This window comes from Schistocerca gregaria, chromosome 2 (assembly GCF_023897955.1).
Source record: "Schistocerca gregaria isolate iqSchGreg1 chromosome 2, iqSchGreg1.2, whole genome shotgun sequence".
Classification (NCBI taxonomy): Eukaryota; Metazoa; Arthropoda; class Insecta; order Orthoptera; family Acrididae; genus Schistocerca; species Schistocerca gregaria.
The window spans coordinates 812906401-812920046 of record NC_064921.1 but is presented as its reverse complement, the minus strand read 5'-3'; positions in this window follow the sequence as shown (position 1 = coordinate 812920046).

Sequence of the window (13646 nt, the reverse complement as noted above, 5' to 3'; positions counted from 1 at the left end):
AAACCATGAATCATTGCAACTACAACATTTGTGTGAGGTCCTAAAATACTGTCTTCCGAAGCATCATGGCAGATTCTACCATCAATGTTCATTTCATCGAAACACAACACAGTTGTCTTGTGTAGGGGAGTAAATGTACGACTCCTTTTTGCTTTCAAAATTGCCAAAACTTGTTCTGAAATACTTGGATTACACTTCAGATTCGTAGTCCATTTTTGAAATGTTGCTCGTCATGGCAAAGGAATATTTCGCTCCCTCAAAAATGTATAAGGTTTTTGAGAAAGAGCTTTTAGAGTTAGGGCATTGGCAATATCATGAGCACTCCATTTAACATGTCTGTTGCCTTGCAACAAACAGCGAATTTGTCCTGGAGTGAAACACTTACATAAGATATTTTGTACTTTTTTCTTTATGACACTTTCTTTCTCTGTAGCACTTAATTTTCTCTTCTTTAATAAGACGTATCTAGCAGTATTGGCTTTCTTCAGGGCCGCTTCACGTTTTCTAAGACTACTTTCAAGCAGAGCATTTTTCTTTTAAAGAACTTCTATTTCTGATATCAGTCTTTTTATTTCTTCGTCGTTCACCTTCAAATCAGAGAGTTCACAAATGGGCACTGTATTTGTGTCTTTGTGCAATTTCCTTTCCCTTGGGGACACAGACTGCAAGGTATCAATTGCTCTCTTGTTCTCTACCAACTGAGGTACCCTAGCATGACTCACGTCCCATCCTCACAGCTTTAATTCCGCAATATCCTTTCTTCCAGGAGTGCTAGTTCTGCAAGGTATGCAGGAGAACTTCTGCGGAGTGTGGAAGGTAGGGGACGAGATACTGGCGGAATTAAAGCTGTGGGGAGGGGGCGTGAGTCGTGTTTGGGTAGGTCAATTGGTAGAGCACTTTCCCACGAAAAGCAAAGATCCCGAGTTCGAGTCTCGGTCCAGCACACAGTTTTAATCTGCCAGGAAGTTTCTCAGCTGAGTGGACATTATAGATCTTGTGTAGCTTACCCCAAATCTCTTTAGCAGTCTTGCATTCCCCAATACGAAGTAAAGGCTTGGTAGCCCTGCGCCTGCTACACGGACGTCTGAGTCACAGCTCTTGTACAAGATAAGTAATTTAAGTAGTAATAAACTGTTTTTTAACACTTTAAACTAATTTATTACGTTAATTATAGTGCTCTGCAAGCATACCATTAAAGGTTTTTGTCTTACTCGCGTATTTTCACAGTAATCACGTAAAGTTCATTTTGTTTACATATCGCGGCCAGGCCGAACTTTTGAGTTTTCAGATTAAACTTCATACCGCAATCTTAAGTGCATTTACTGATAGTTTAGTGTGCTAAATACGTTTGCTGCCCCTTTATATCTGTAGAGTATCGTCATCTCTTAAGTAATTTCCAGTAAAAAACTTCTGACCCACTGTTTACATAGTCGCGAGTAGGCCTAATTTTTCGTACACGTATTTTCATTGTTTTCCGGTAACTTAATTGTCTTTCTGTCACTAAAATAGATTTGTACCATGAGTGTAAAGTGCCTGACGTGCCGTAGGATCGTTAGCTCCGGGGTCTGGTGTGATGGATGTAGTAACTTTTTTCATTGGGGCGACTGTAGTGGCGTGGGAATTGGGAAAATGAGCGAGACTCATCAGTGGTTCTGTAGGCTATGCAGTAGAGATAGGAAGATTGTGGAACAGGAGGGGAAAATTGCTGCCCTTCAGGCTGAGTTAGATGAGGCTAGGCGAGAACTGGGCAGGTTAAGGGGGGAGAAGGGTAAACAGGGGTGGGAACTGGCAACAGGCATGAGGAACAGGCCAAGAAATTCTTCTGACCGCTTTGTTATTAATGTACAAAATAGGTTTGACCTGTTGCCTCAGTCAGAAACTGATGAGCCTCTCACAGAAGTAGATGTACACAGGGCTCAACAAGCTTTCAGCAGCAAATTGATTAAGAATGTAGGGAAGTCTGCAAAGAGAAAGAAAGTCTTGTTGCTAGGTAGTTCGCATGCTAGGGGTGTGGGCCAACTTCTGCAGGATGAATTAGGGTTGGATTACCAGGTCACAAGTTTTTTCAAATCTAGTGCTGAACTTGGGCAGGTTACAGGGGATTTAGGTTCACTATGTAAAGGTTTTACTAAGGAAGACACCGTGGTTATTGTGGGTGGGCCGGGCAACAGTATTGACAGAGATCCGGGGTACAGCATAGAGTGTGACCTGGCAAAGATTGCATCGGCATCGAATCATACCAGTGTTGGGTTTGTGTCGGTTCTGGAACGCCACGACCGACCTCATTTGACCTCTTCTGTCAGGAGAGTTAATTTGGAGTTGGAACGGCTACTTGGATCTGGTGCAGGGTCACACATTGGTGTGGTTCGTGTTGATTCACTCTGTAGGTGGGACTATACTAGACATGGCCTACACCTCAACAGGAAAGGGAAGGGTAAACTGGCTGGGCTGATAGCAGGAAATTTAAAGGGGGGAGGAACTACATCTCATGGTGGAAACTCTTTTTTAGTGTAAGATCAGTGTCCAGTGGGAAACTCAGCCATGCAAGTACTAAAGATGTCAAAAAAGTTCAAGATAGTTGCAAAAGTAAAATGAAAAATGTTAGTATATTTCATCAAAATATTGGGGGATTGAACAATAAAATTGATGAGCTTCTGCTTTGTTTAGAAGATATAGAAACTGAGAATGTAATAGATGTACTATGCCTGTCTGAGCATCACATTGTCACTGATATGCAAAAGGTTAGCATCAATGGGTACAAATTAGCTGCACATGTAAGTAGAGATAATACGATGAGAGGAGGAGTTGCCATATATGTCAAAAGCTTCCACAGTGCAAAAAATTTAGAAACTAAAAAATTTTGTGTAGAGCAACATATGGAAGCATGTGCCACTGAACTTAAACTAAAGGATGGCACTTTCATAATTGTAACAGTGTATAGGTCCCCCTCAGGGAATTTCCAGCTATTTCTGGAAAACTTGGATGCTTTATTGTGCTATCTGTCAGACAGGGGGAAGCAAATTATCATTTGTGGGGATTTCAATGTTGATTCCCTGAAAGAGTGTAATAGGAAGAATGACCTTTTAGTATTACTCAGTTCTTTCAATTTGAGCTCCGTCATTGATTTTCCTACTCGGATAACAAAGAACAGCAGTACATTGATAGATAACTTTTTTATAGACCAAGATAAGTTGAAGGACATAAATGCTTATCCTGTTGAGAATGGTCTTTCAGATCATAGTGCACAGCTTGTTACGGTACATGACATAGCTCCATGCAGTATAATAAATCAGACTTTCAAAGCAGTGCGTTCAATTAACAATATAAATATTGCAAACTTTAGGGAAAGCCTACAGCAGCTAGACTGGGATGAAGTGTATAAGGAACCCGATGCAAACTTGAAATATAACTTATTTCACAATACATTTTTAAGGGTATTTGAAAATTGTTTTCCCAAGAAAATAGTTAAACATAATTCCAAGAAAACATATAATAAACCTTGGCTAACTAAAGGAATAAGAATATCTTGCAACCGCAAAAGAGAACTGTATCTAACAGCAAGATGGAGTACTGACCCCGAAATTGTTCAATATTATAAAAACTATTGTGCGGTACTAAGAAAAGTTATTAAAAAGTCCAGAAGCATGTGTATCATGTCTGAGATCAGTAACTCTGATAATAAAATTAAAGCAATTTGGAATATTATTGAAAGGGAAACAGGGCAACCAAGAGCACAGGAAGACTTTAGTGCAATAAAATTGAATGACAAGTGCACTAACAAACAATCAGAAATTGAAAATATTTTGAATAATCATTTTTTAAATGTTGTGGAGAAAATAGGATCTAGATCTTCACTAGAAGAGGCAAGGCTATTAATAGAAGAGGCCATACCTGCACAGTCTGAAACAGCTGTAATTCCACCAACCTCTCCCTCTGAAATCAGTAAAATAATAAACTCACTGAAAAGTAAAAGCTCTTACGGAATTGATGGCATTTCCAGCAAAGTACTTAAAGCTTGTTCCCCACAGATAAGTAGAATTCTCAGCCACGTATGTAATAGCTCTTTGGAGCAGGGTGTTTTCCCTGATTGACTGAATTATGCCATTGTAAAACCATTGCATAAAAAGGGGGATATGTCGGATGTCAACAACTACCGCCCAATCTCTCTTCTGACAGCTCTATCAAAAATTTTTGAGAAAGTAATGTATTCAAGAGTAGCCTCCCATATTTGTAAAAATAAAGTACTAACAAAATGTCAGTTTGGTTTTCAGAAAGGCTTTTCAACAGAAAATGCTATATATGCTTTCACTGATCAAATATTAAATGCTCTGAATAACCGGACATCACCCATTGGTATTTTTTGTGATCTCTCAAAGGCCTTTGATTGTGTAAATCATGGAATTCTTTTAGATAAGCTAAATCATTATGGTTTGAGTGGGGCAGTGCACAAATGGTTTAATTCATACTTAACTGGAAGAATGCAGAAAGTTGAAATAAGTGGTTCGTGTAATGTTAAAACAGCTGATTCCTCAAACTGGGGTGCTATCAAGCACGGGGTCCCACAGGGTTCGGTCTTAGGTCCTTTACTGTTCTTGATATACATTAATGACTTACCATTCCACATTGATGAAGATGCAAAGTTAGTTCTTTTTGCTGATGATACAAGTATAGTAATAACATCCAAAAACCAAGAACTAAGTGATGTAATTGTAAATGATGTTTTTCACAAAATTATTAAGTGGTTCTCAGCAAACGGACTCTCTTTAAATTTTGATAAAACACAGTATATACAGTTCCGTACAGTAAATGGCAAAACTCCAGTAATAAATATAGAATTTGAACAGAAGTCTGTAGCTAAGGTAGAATTTTAAAAAATTTTAGGTGTGTCCATTGATGAGAGGTTAAACTGGAAGCAACACATTGATGGTCTGCTGAAACGTCTGAGTTCAGCTACGTATGCTATTAGGGTTATTGCAAATTTTGGTGATAAGAATCTCAGTAAATTAGCTTACTATGCCTACTTTCATTCACTGCTTTCGTATGGCATCATATTCTGGGGTAATTCATCGTTGAGTAGAAAAGTATTCATTGCACAAAAACGTGTAATCAGAATAATTGCTGGAGCCCACCCACGGTCATCCTGCAGACATCTATTTAAGGATCTAGGGATCCTCACAGTAACCTCACAGTATATATATTCCCTTATGAAATTTGTTGATAATAATCCAACCCAATTCAAAAGTAATAGCAGTGTGCATACCTATAACACCAGGAGAAAGGATGATCTTCACTATGCAGGGTTAAATCTGACTTTGGCACAGAAAGGGGTAAATTATGCTGCCACAAAAGTCTTTGGGCACCTACCAAACAGCATCAAAAGCCTGACAGATAGCCAACTAACATTTAAAAATAAATTAAAAGAATTTCTAGATGACAACTCCTTCTACTCATTGGCTGAATTTTTAGATATAAAGTAAGTAAAAAAAAAAAAAAAAAAACTTAATCATTAGTGTCATGCAATATTTTGTGTAATGTAATTTCTTGTACAGACATCTTTTATTAACCTGACACGTTCCACATCATTACGAAGTGTCGTATTCATGATCTATGGAACAAGTATTAATCTAATCTAATCTAATCTGTCAAATGACAGAATTAGTCTTTTCCTTGCCTTTGCATTAGCCTTTGTCCATTTTGCAAGATCGGTTTCATAACCCTGTCCGCTTCCTTCTGGACTAATCAGTTCACCACTTACGACATCAAAGATTTCGTCAAACTCTAAAATAGTTCTTATAATAATTCTCCAGCTCCACCACTTTTCTGCGCCAATGACTTTATCTAGTTGTTGTCTTTCGTTACCTATTGAATCGTCTATGCACATCTGTATCGTCGAGTAATTCTTTTTTTGATTGATTGATTTATTTATTTATTCACTCATTTGTGGAACAATATACATTGCATGGATGTCATCAAATGTTTTTTCAATATTTCTTATAAAATAAACATGTCTCTTTTTTTAGCATATACAGCTCCTGTACTTAGTTCTACTTTTCTTATCATGTCTAGTTAAATTTGTTATGCAGTACAATGTTCATGAACATTAGTTTATAGTTATTTTAAATACTCATCTGCAGTGTAATGGCTATTATCTAGTAAATATTTTTTAGCCTTTGACTAAAGGTGTGGGGATCATTTACATCTTTTGTTTCTAGTGGTAATCTGTTGTACAATTTAATACCATGATATAATACACTATTTTGAGTTTTTTACTTGATTCTTCTATTTAGATGTAAACAGTGTCTGGATTTGGTTCCATGGTCGTGAATTTTGCTGTTTGTCTTATACAGATTAATGTTTTTCCTTATATACATTATGTTTTGATACACATATCCACACGAAACTGTCAGAATTTCTAACATTTTGAAAAACTCTTTACTGTGTGTCCTGTTACTGATGTACTTCATAAAACGTTATCAACCACACACATCTACTACCATGTTGACAAATCATGAAATGCCATCTTAGAAACAAATCATTTATTGAGGATCACACAGTACGACAACATGATATGAAACACCAACCCCACATTTCAAAACATAGCCAGAGATCATCACAACTACACCACAAATGAACCAAAGAATTTATGAGACATGTGACAGACAACCTTCAAAGAATGTGAACAATACATATGTATACATATATATAACAACATTGAAACATTAATACTTTCACAAAAACGTTTTGAGAAAATTATTGAAAGTGAAAGGCAGATTATTATAAATCATTTTAATGGGGTAGGCAATAGAAATGTTCAGAATTTACATTTATCAAACAAAGATGGAGTCATAAGAATCAATCCAAGTCTGATCTTATAATCATACTTACACGTACAATGTGCAGGTAGAAAGAGGTGAATTATTACACGAAGAACATGTATGCTACAAAGCCTTCATAGCACTTCACAGTATTACCCCATGATGTCTGCAAACTGTTCAATAACAGCTGACAATGTATGGGATGGTATGTCCTGATGGAAAACGGTAACAGACCAAACACTATAAGTAATGAAACAGAAATAAAGGTCAATGAACATATTCAGTCCCTCAAAGGTCACCACTCTCACTACTACTTTGCCAGAGGAACTCAGTGCTAGGAGACTACACAAAATGTATATGGAAATTAATCCAAACAACCCCATTTCGTATTATAGCTACTGACGTATTTTTAACAGTGATTGTAATATTTCGTTTGTTATCCTAAGTCAGACACTTGTAGTGAATGTGATTCAATAAAAGCACAAGAGAAACAACTACATGAGAAGCTGTTACTCTTAGTAGAAGCTAACAATCCTAGTTTAGTCAGCCAGAAAACAAATCTTTTAAAAAACTGGCCATGAGAAAGGAGATCCACTTAAGAAGAGCACAAACTTTCTATGATGAAAACGAAAATACCGACAAAGGTATTCAGAAAGTGATACAGAAGAATATGTTGATATGGATTTCCAAAATAACTTGTCTGTTCTAAATATATCAAACAATATAGGGTACTACAAACGACAGTTGACAATATTTCTCTTTAATATTAATGTTCTGGCATTTACTGTTTTACTGTTATGATCAGAACACTGCAAAGAAAAGATCAGATGAAGTAATTGCAGAAACTACAAAGCGGCTTGGGAAACTACAGTAATGACTATAAAGGGGAAGACAACAGAACTTCCTGGCAGATTAAAACTGTGTGCCAGACCGAGACTCGAACTCAGGACCTTTGCCATTCACAGACAAGTACTCTACCGACTGAGCTACCCAAGCACAACTTACGCCCCATCCTCACAGCTTTACTTCTGCCAGTATCTCGTCTCCTACCTGTCTAGAAGATAAACTAGTTGATGGAGAATTCATGTTACTTCACCCAGCCTACTCGGATTTCATACCAGTTCCACTGTTGACATGGAAAGATCTTCAGGTGACTATTCATCTGTTCTCAAATATGTAGTGGCATATTTCAATAAACTTAATTCTTGTATTCTAAACATAATTTATACACATTTTTCAGGAAATTTCAAGACTTCTCTCCAGTGAGACAACCGGAAACTATTGTAAGAATCTACCTCACTGAAGAAAAAGTGTTGAGAGTGTGAAAAAATTCCATTGTTTTACATTCTTACAAACTTAAATTTGAGTATTCTATTACTTCCTTAAGCCAGAAACCTCATTAACATAAAATAATTAGCGGAATGAATACGAAATGTGTTTCCCACTTCTAAATATTCATCTGTTAAAGAAGTGGTCATTGTTTTTATTATTATATAGTACTAGTTACAAATGAGTCAATATTATGCCTAATATGCACATTTCATGTTAACGATAACTGAATTTGAATTAATAAATAAATGTTCAGAAAAAATGGTTTCAAAACTTGAAAATTGTTTTTGTCTTTAATGGAAAAAGTAACATTCATCGTTCCCATATTTTTATACCCTGTAAATTTTCTGCTTGGCAAAAATAAGTGTCTCATTCGACACAAGAAGTTTTTCAAATGAAAATTAAAAAACATTCTCATAACCTCTAATTCATGGTTTTCATTCCAATAAGTTAAATGTGGATATTGTCAGCAATTAAATACGTGTGTCTTGATTTCTTTAAATTTTCTTGAAAATTTTGTTTCACACTAATTTCCAGCTACTTCACAATATGACAACAAAAAGATTCATTACATTTGAATATTAACCAATATTTTATAGGGTTATTATTTTTAGAGGTTGAATAATTATCATAATAATGTATGTACCATAAAATCACACAATCTCACACATATTCGACATCTAGAATTGTGTTTTGTGGGTGTTATGAAAACCCAAGACTTCATATTATGGAAACTAGCAATATCATTTTGTTTTCAGATATAGATGTACTTATTTTCAGATACTTCGTATCTGATTTATATTTTCCCATTTTTACACACTGTATTTGCAGTCTGACAATATTCTGGCTTGCTTAAAGTTAGTCTATTACATATCATTAAATTTTACGTGGTTCTGGGTTATGGTACAAAAATTATTTGCCCTACAAATGTCACTACAAAGTATAAAATATGACCTTTGTGTTAGTCACCATGAAATTAATGTAATATAATTCTAAAGAGATGCCACTTACATCTCATTAATTTATCAACTTATATTATGAAATGTTTATTATGTGATATATTTTTTTAAGAATGCCTAATTTATTCTCACATTCACACACATCTGTTTTATTTCCAGAACATTTCTGAAACTTTTTCATTTACAAGAAATATAGTTTTCTGATGCCAAGTGATGTAATGGTTGTAGGATTTGTTAGTAACTCAAACTCATTGCATAGTTAGTGCAGTACTGATGCTTCTTAGATTTCACTTGCTCTATTGGGTTCTCCAATGACTTTGCACTGGAAGTAGGTCACTTGTGCCATGTATAGAATTCAAGAGGGATAATTACAAAAATCCAAGGTCTCCATTATGTTTAAAATCCAAGGTGGCTGTTCAAGTTGTCAGACTTAAGACAGGCATGTGATGCCAAAATCCAAGCTGGCGATCCAGTGCAGAACCAGTGGTATGAGAATGTGAGATGACTTTCGAACGAGACTGAACTGGGGATATCACTGTAGCCTGCAATATTGCCAGTCCGAAATAGTTGTTCCAATTTCTGTCGCCCTATGGCCCCAACACTCATCTAAAGTGTCTCTGCTTACTTGCATCTGATGGACTTGTCACTTGTGCTCTATGCATCATAGTGAAATATTGACGATCATAAGGTGTCATCCGCCATCTCCAAAGAGAAAAACCTGATTCACAAATCGATTGTAAGTACTATCCCACTCCTCTCGCTCAGTGTTTATTATTATTTTTCATAATGCGTATATTTATGTACATTATTTCATTTTTTTTATTTTCTCTCTCAGCACAACAGCTCCCTATTTACACAATGAACTGTGTGATACATGTGAGAATCAGCAGATATCGAGTCTACACCAAGACACATTCTCTGAAGCAATTTCCAACACACTAGAGTGGTTGGGGGTTGTTTGGGGAACGAGACCAGACAGCGAGGTCATAGGTTTCATCGGATTAGGGAAGGATTGGGAAGGAAGTCGGCCATGCCCTTTTAAAGGAACCATCCTGGCATTTGCCTGGAAAACACGGAAAACCTAAATAAGGATGGACAGACACGGGATTGAACCATTGTCGTCCCGAATGCAAGTCCAGTGTCTAACCACTGCGCACTAGAGTTGATATCAAAACACCATGCAGAACTGTTCCCAGACTTTCAGTTTCCAGTATATCTACTGGTCGAGCAGAAGCTAAACTATGTCAGAATGTTGCTGTTAACCACTGCCTATCAGCTGAGTGCGAATGGATTGTAACATATTAATACTCATTTAGGATCTGACACAAAGTTCGAAGTTAAAGTAGAAGTAGGTAACCAACTACAACACATTGACTTGAGACCAAGAACAGTACTTATATTTAAAGTTCCCAAGTGTCATTAACCTGAGTGGCTTGCACACTGCAGTATGGATCGCCTTGGACAGACTCAAACGACAGTGAACACATGTTAAAATGCTCTACAATAACGTAAAATTTACCTGTATGCTGGTACATAACGTTCATGAGGAGAAAAAATTAGGCAAGTGTATAAGTGCATGCACATGTGTTATACTTACGTCAGTGTGTATTAAGCCTATAAACAGAAATTCCATTCAAGGACTGTTAAAATATGGTGTACCCAAGTCTATTGGTGCTCCAAAAGGTTTTAATGCAATACATGGTAAATATAAGGCATATAAAAACGGTTATTTTGAAAAGTTATATCAAAATATGTAAAGTAAAAAATAATATTATTACTAGTTGCTTTGTATTTGATTCTATCTTGCATATTATACATGAGGCTCAACAATTCAACTTCTGCAGTGTCAGAGAGTAAGGCATAACAGCTCAGATATTTTTCAGTCGTGTTGGACTTATGATTCATTTCATTCAGTTCATTATTAGAAGACATAAAATAACGAATGAAAATAATGCAGTTTAACATTCTATATGACAAAACTATTAATTGATACTGAATTTATTACAAGCAAATTCCTCTTACTGTAGCTAAAATAGTATTCTGACACAATGAAATGGAAGGCAGAGCGTCCCACCTCTTCAAGGAAACCAATTTTGCAGAGGTGCACATTCTTGACAACCCTCATAGTCACATCCAATTCAGATAAAGATACGCTTGATGCTTTGTAACTAACGACTGTTACAATTTCCTGAATATTTAAAGTGAGTTTAATGCAAGCTGTATGCTTTTCTGTAATTAATACATTTTTTATCTGGAGTATCATATCTATAAAATCTTTACCCTTCTCAAGAATCACAAACAAGCGCTTGGAAAATCCTAATGCACATTTAGCCTATGGGCTGTGCATTTCTTCCCAACCCATGAACACATGATTTGATCTTTCTTGCCCATGTAAAGGAACCTAGTTTCACTTTTTTGTGAGAAATAAATGCCGCTTGACTGTTAAATTACCTGGCAATGTAGCTCATTACAATGACCTATACAGTCTCAAAACTGCTATTATCTGCACATTCGCCATATTGGATTGCCATCTTCTCGTTGAGTTTACACTCAGGCCAGCCAACTTAGAGTGCCATCTTGGAGTGTGATGTTGTAGATGCTATGTTCAGGGGACCCATCTAACATTCTGATGTCATGTAGGGTGTCTTAGTATTTCTAGGTCCACCAACTTGGATCGGTATCTTGGATTCTGATATCATAGTGGTTGTGCTTGTATCCTCAGGTCAGCCACCTTGGATCCTATAGCACAAATGATCTACTTCTACCATCTTGAAATTTTCAGCAATAGGGCAATTGCCCGCCTTGTATTTTGAGAATTTCCCACCAATTTGCTCTTAGGACAATTTGGATCTCATTTCTGACGACACTGCAGTGTCGAAAATTCTGGACTTTTTGGATTTACCATTAGTTTTGAATTTTCCTCTGTTTTACATGTAGGAAAATTGGCATTTGATGTCAGAGGAGTGGGTGAGAAATCTGGCAACATTGTAAGGCATCATAGGAATGAGGAAGGAGGGGTCTGAATATCTGGGAACAATCCGTACTGAACTCAGAGTGGTACAGCTATACTGCTTCAGTGTGTGCAAATTACGAGCTTGTGATTCTTTCTGGTCTCTGTCATGCCTAAGCCCTCTTTCTATAAGAGCATTATCTACACACTTCCTGGCTGTCTTCTTAGCTGTCACCCATCTACTGAATTCAAGAATGAAGACGATCTTGGAAATGTTCCAGTGTCTGCATTTGGCACTCCATTTTCTAACATCCAAAGCTCCACTCACTCTCTCCAGATGAAAAAATGACGATACTTAAACTAAAATAGCAACAATAAACCAAAAATAAAAATGGTGACCTATAGATAAACTCATAACAACCAGAAAACCATCATGCAAAACAAAACGCTATAAACTTATGCAATCAACCTAATAGGTTGCTGTAGTATTCAGAAAATAAGAAGCTCACACAAGATGGAGATGTAACTCAAGAAGTGAAGGTATCTCGCAAGATAAAAAGGAAACTGTATCTATCAGTCAGAAAGAGTGCTGAAATTGATGCTATAGCTCGTTACAAGGAATACTGCAAAAAATAGTAATACATACTTTACAAAAAATGCATAGTGAGAAAAGTATAATCACATCAGATAACAAAATAGAGACAAGGATATAGTGAAGAAGGAAACTAGTAGTACCAGATATAAGGAAGAGCAGATAGTATTAAGAGTAAACAATACATTGACAGCAGATATGTGTAGTGCTGAAAAACTTTTTAAGAAGCATTTCGTAACTATTAATGAAAAGCTGGGTTTGTCAAATTCAATAGATGCTGTCGTGGAATACCTGAGATCAATAACTGAAAATAATTTCAGTAACGTATGACCCTTGCTGCACCACTAGAAGCAATATGCACAATGAAATGTTCAAAAGCAAACATTATGATAACCTATCAGCAAAGCTAATTACTTTATTTGTGTTACCACTCCTTTTTCACCAGAATATTTTCTGACTGGTTGAAATATGCTGAAGTTAAGCCACTGTTTAAAGAAGAAGATAAAGAAATACCATCATATATCTGTCCAATTTCATTTTTTCATATTAGAAAAGGTAGTGCACATTCAGATTCTTAATTGTCTAAGAACAAATAACATATTATCAGAGTCACTGTTCGGTCGCTACACTCGGCCGAGTCACTGGAGAGTGCTGCCTTCTCTCGAGTTATTTGTACCTGATGGGCATTTGCCTCGATGCCACACGTCTGAGGGCTACTAACAGGACACTCGCCACATTGAGAGTGAGAGACAGTTAAATGGACACTCAGTTGGGCAGCTGTCGTAGGCCACATGTTTCGTATGCTAAAAGTCAAATATGTATATTTTCTTTTATGTGATTGTTGTCAATAATAAGTGCTTCTCTACATATGTTGTGATTGATTGCAATCCAAATGTATCCAATCCATGATACAGTACTTTAAATTTGTGGTCCTCTGATGAAATTTGCAATGGCAGAAATATTGTAAAGACAGCAAATTAATTATGGTCTTAGAAAGATCG